The following is a 5,599-nucleotide window of genomic DNA, read 5'->3' as shown; positions in this document are numbered from 1 at the left end:
TAAACTTTACTTTCACTTTCGTTTCTTCACAAAGAGCAAGAACTCCGGAGCCTGACTCACTGTTTATTCTGACACACGAAACTTAACTGTACAAACACGTTTCTTTAACCAGTCGTTCCTTACGTTCAGAATCATTTTACTCTTTTGGGATGAAACTCAAATATTGTTTAAGGCCTTTTGTAATGTTTGAAATCATAAACACGCAGAGAGAAAACCCAGTAAAGAAATGCACGAATACATTTAAGGGTAAAATACTAGAAACCACAGAAAACGCCGCATTTATTGAAGCGAGGCTGTAAATGCAGAGTAAATATTATAAACCTGATAATCAGCGCTGTTAATGTGTAACATGCATTAAAAGACAAACAAAATCTACAGTAATAATTAAAAAATGATTTTTTTGAGGTGACATAATTAAAAGTGAGCATCAGCAGTTTCAATGAAAACTAACATTTTAGATTTAATTATGTTTCATTATTTTAAAAGTGTTGTAAAGGGAAGCTTACGTGTATTGTTTCAAGTACATTTTGTTTTTCTCTATAAACCTGTTAGAGCCAAATACCTCCCCCTGGTGGACACAGCTGCACATTGCGGTGGGTTTTGTTTTGAAATTGCAGAAAGCGAAAGCTGAACATTTAGAAAGATGACCCTCTGTCTCATGACCTTTCGTTCAGCAATCAGCTGATATATTTTCCGTCACCTGACAGAGAGATTACATGCTTGAATTTTACTTCTGACTTTACTTTCTGCAAAATGATCCAAAAACAGGAAGTTAACTAATGACCTATAATAAACATGCATTAGAAGTCTGTCATAGGAGATCATGTGACATTTAGAATAAACAAAATTCATTTCACAACATTAACGACGATGCAGGAAAAGTTATTTTATTGATTTCAAGTCTTTTTGCTGTAAATGAGCTCAAACTGTTGAATGTTTCAGAAATCCACACAAGAACTTTTACAGGTCAGTTCCTGAATCTAAGACGCAAAAATATTTTTCTGACCACATGAGACGATTCAGGCTTCATAGGCCGCTTTGTTTTGACCTGCAGAGGAACGAGAACCGTGATGAGCATCAGGAGGAGGAAGAACCACTTCAACCAAAACAGATTCAAATATTTGTGCTGCTGTTTAAAATGACTGCTGCCTTGGTGCAGGTGTAGGACACCTGCAGGTACCTGGTCCTTTGAGGCATATTCAGCAAACAGGACCTGACAGACATCTGCTTCCCACAGCTGTACAAAGAGTTCAGTTTGATGATCTGATCTGTGATCAGGTTTATGTTCAGTTGAAATGATTGACACGTCTCTCTGTGACTACACTACCCATGATTCTTAGCTGCTCTTAGCTGCATGATTCTTGTGCTGTGCATTAAGAGGGCAATGAGATATTTGAATCATAACTGAGGGGAAAGAGGAATTTTCATATTTCCTGTTTTATTGGGGGACTCATGATGTTTTCCAGAAAGGTGGAGCTGTGTGGAGCTGCCGACCACAAGTGGAGGATGGGGCTGTGGATTTAGTGACATGTTTGTAAGTGCTGCATTTCCACAGTGGAGCAGTCTCATAGCATCACCTCCAGTTACCACACCTGCTGCTGCACATACACACAAATAATGGTTTGGCCCCATTAACTGCTATTCATCGAGGACTGTCTCATTAGCGCCCCCTAGATGAACTGCAGCCAATTTCGTATGAATATTATTGACTGAAGGAAGTGTCCATAAATCAGAGTGAACAATCTGACTGTTATAAATGTAAACATCTCAAATTTCGAACGTTATTTAAAGTTCAGTGAGGGATGTTTGTTAGGTTGTCGTTTACTCTGCCCTCAGAGGATTTAATGACTTCAAGTAAAAGAATCATCTATAAGTCTAATACTCGGAGAGAGCTCCATCAGTCATGTGACATCATCTACAACAAACACAAGGGCTCTCTGGAGACGACAGAATAAAGTTGTGCTGCATAGGTTTCCTTACAGATCCTCCTCCACCTGAGACCAGGGGAGGGCAGCAGGTGCTGGGTCTGTCGCTAACACATCTGCAGAACAAGTGTGACAAAGCAGGACAGAGTTTCATTTCTTAATAATTTGTTGCAATTTAATTTCTTTACTTCAGCTTAGATACAGTAAACTGACAGTAGGGATTAATATGAATTAATGAATATTCGCCTCCGTCAGTGCGCCCAGGGCGGCTGTGGCTGCAATGTAGCTGCCATCACCAGTGTGTGAATGTGTGAATGAATGTGTGGATGACTGGATGTGTAAAGCGCTATATAAATACAGGCCATTTACTAGTTACCAATATTTCTGTTAGTTATGTCACATTTGTTGGTCACATATGCTCCACAGGCATCACTTAAAGGACTGCACTGATCATCAAGTCAAGAGAATGCAGGGTTATTTATAAAGTATGAAGTTCCATTTGTTACCTTAGCTCGTGGCTAAGATGGAGGTGATTTATAACGTCTTATTGTCCTGAGACTAAAACACACATTTCCAACCCTGTTATGTTGTCTGGCATTACAGTTTCTTTAACTGCCCGATTCTGGGCAACCTCATCCCACTTTAGTGTTCCCATCATAATTCACCAGTTTTAGTAGCATAACAAACTTTGATCACCAAATTCAGTTCAGTGGGTCTTTCAGGGGTTGTTCAGCCCCATTAACTCATTACATCACTTCCTATAAATGATGTAAGAAGGTTGAGTAAAACACTCAAAATCCAATGAAAGAGGTGATCATCACTTTTATATGTTCAAGTGCACCGTGTGCAGGATTTCATAAAAGAGTCGTACCTTCAGCATAATAATATTTCAGAGATGCAGAGTACATTCATCCAGACTTACTGTCATTTTCTTCGTACTTTGTGCCTCTCAGCCGCCTGACAAAGTCTCTCCCTCAGAGCTGTGGTGGGGGCTGTCAGGACGTGAGGGCAAGAAGGGCCAATAATCCAGTGCTGAAGTTTTACACGTTCATTTGATTTCATCATTTGATTCATGTTGATCATCTGAACAGGTTTAGATCTCGATCAGGCGAAGCAATGAATTGATTTAAAATAAGTGTTTTCATACCACAGTCCCACAAATACTCAACACACTGATGTTACCCTGTGGTTGACATAATACAGCTGTTGGTGCAACATATAACAGACAAATTTAGGTTCAAACAAAACAGCAAGATTTGATTTACTGTGGTGAAACTGATGTAATTCCACGCTACACCAGAAGGTGACACTGTGTGTTTGTGTCGGCACTAACCTTCTGAGCTTTGGTAGAAGGATTGAAAAAACAAGAGGTACCAGAACACAATCTGATGCATGGCCCTGTTCTACCTGCTAGCCAAGACCAAAGCAACAAAGGCAAGTAGCAGAGGCTGAACAACTCATTCTTTAGAGATAATAAGGAGGTAAACATACACTACATTTGTTATGATGAAGACACTCGTAGACAAACACGTCTGGAAACTCCTCAAATATCAAGCAGAACATTTTTTATCTGGCACATCTGAAGGTGACCAGATTTATACTGTGAAAGCAAAATACTTGGAGTGATGCCTGCTATGCAGAGTTTTCCTCTCCATTAAAGCTTAGATAGATATAAATAGATAAGATAGATTAGATTGATACTTTATTGATCCAACACGTGAGAAATTCAAAAGTTAGAACAACATAAGTGTCGAAGAGAAAAACTAAAAAAGCTTAAATTTTAATTCAAAAGCCATTAAATTTCCTTTAGTCTATTTCTGTGAGTGGAAAACATTAAATGATAAAGACTCTGCATCTCAAGCTTATCTCATAATCGTTGCTGTATTTTTATTTCATTATACTCATAAACTGCTGATTCACACTGAGCCTGTCATAACTGCTCATAAATGTCTTGATTTGATGACGTTAGTCTCTGTCGTCAGGTGTCTTAATTTCTCCCCCGACACACCCTTTGTCCCTGTTTGCATTCAGCTCTCCTTGGTTACTGTCAGGACTGTGCTTTTGTTCACTGGAGGCAAAAATGATGCAACATTAGTTTCTGGTGAGAACATTTAAGATAAATGTGAGCAAATACTGAATAATAACACTGTACAATAAAATGTGATGTACTTCTTAATTACATACGCTCATGTGTTGGTATAGTTTAATTCAAAGTGGTTTTAAAATGTAGTTTGACCCTAATGTAACATTTATGGTGTTATCAGGGATTTTCTTGATGATCCAGGTCTGGGAATAAAAAAATCTGAACACTACGATGGATCAGCACTCATCTTTGCAGAACTGCTGTAATTCAGCCACACTGCTGGGGTTTCTAACTCGGGCAGCATCTCAGTCTGATTTAAGTCTGGATCTCAACTCGGCCACTCCAAAAGCTTCATGGTTTTTCTTTTTTTTTGTTTATATATTTATTTATTATTTTTTTATTTTTTTAGCCAATCAGAGTTGGGGAATTTTGTTTTGGATCGTTCTCCTGCTGCATAACCCAATTGGTCTTGAGTTTCAGGGCATGAATTGATGGGTGGACACCCTCCCATCTGCTGTCTGGGGGGGTTCTAGATGTCATTTATCTGTCTAAAGTCCATAGAAACCAGAACATGAAACAGCTTCCATTTAGAGGCAGAATATTTGGAAGCTGACTATGATCCCAGAGTTGATCCTTGAGATGACAAACTGCCTACACTCTCAGAAATAGAGGTACGAGAGAAGAACATTTTTGTACCTATAGGTACATTTTTTAAAAATGTTCCCTTAAAAGTACAATACTGGTCTTTAAAAGTCCAGAAATGCCCCTTTAAAGGTACAATTTGAAATAAAGTACAAATCTGTACCATTTTGACCTGTACTGCAGTGAAGGTGACAGAATGTGGTAATGGGTCAGCATGGGAAAATCTGGATGGGCCTGGTTAATTGTAAAATTCATATGAGATGTGAGTGTGCTCATAAAAGCTACATGTTATAATCAAATCTGTTGGTCCTCTCCTCTGTACATAAATTATCCTATGATGCAAAGAATATCTGTAACCTACCTTTGTGTAAGTTATGTTAAATTATATTTTAAAAACACACACAATGACATGCAGGCACAACCAAATGATGTTAAAAAAAACTGGTCCATTTCCATTTTATTAAGTTTCAGTTATAATTTTTAATGTTTTAAATCTTGGTTGTAGCCTTCAAAAACGTGAAATCATATTACTGTTATGTTTGGCCATTTACTTTTTCGCTTCGCATGTATCAAGTTCGCAACGCGCATTAATCCCAAAGGCTGAAAAGCCAGCAGCGATGAGTGCTCCGCCTCCGCGCTGACTAGCGTTGAGGCAGAAAATGACTCTCAGGGGGTTACCGATGGAGGAGCTCCTTAAAAAGTTGATGGAAGAAGGCATTGATGTCAGACGACGAGGCGCAAAGGTTTAGAGGTAAGTCGGGTGTGATTTTGTGTTTTTATAAAAATTACAACGTGTAATTTTACAGTAGAGTTAGCAAAAGTCCGAAGAGCTAGCTTTAACATGGGTGAATGCTAGCAGTTAGCTAAGTTTTAAACAAAGAAAGGTACAAATGTGGACTATTTAGACTGTTGGTGGAATATTCAACGTCTGTCTGCCCGCCGTATTCCA

This window comes from Astatotilapia calliptera, chromosome 12 (assembly GCF_964374335.1).
Source record: "Astatotilapia calliptera chromosome 12, fAstCal68.1, whole genome shotgun sequence".
Taxonomy (NCBI): domain Eukaryota; kingdom Metazoa; phylum Chordata; class Actinopteri; order Cichliformes; family Cichlidae; genus Astatotilapia; species Astatotilapia calliptera.
The sequence above is the reverse complement of the archived record's forward strand: the minus strand, read 5'-3'. Positions refer to the sequence as shown.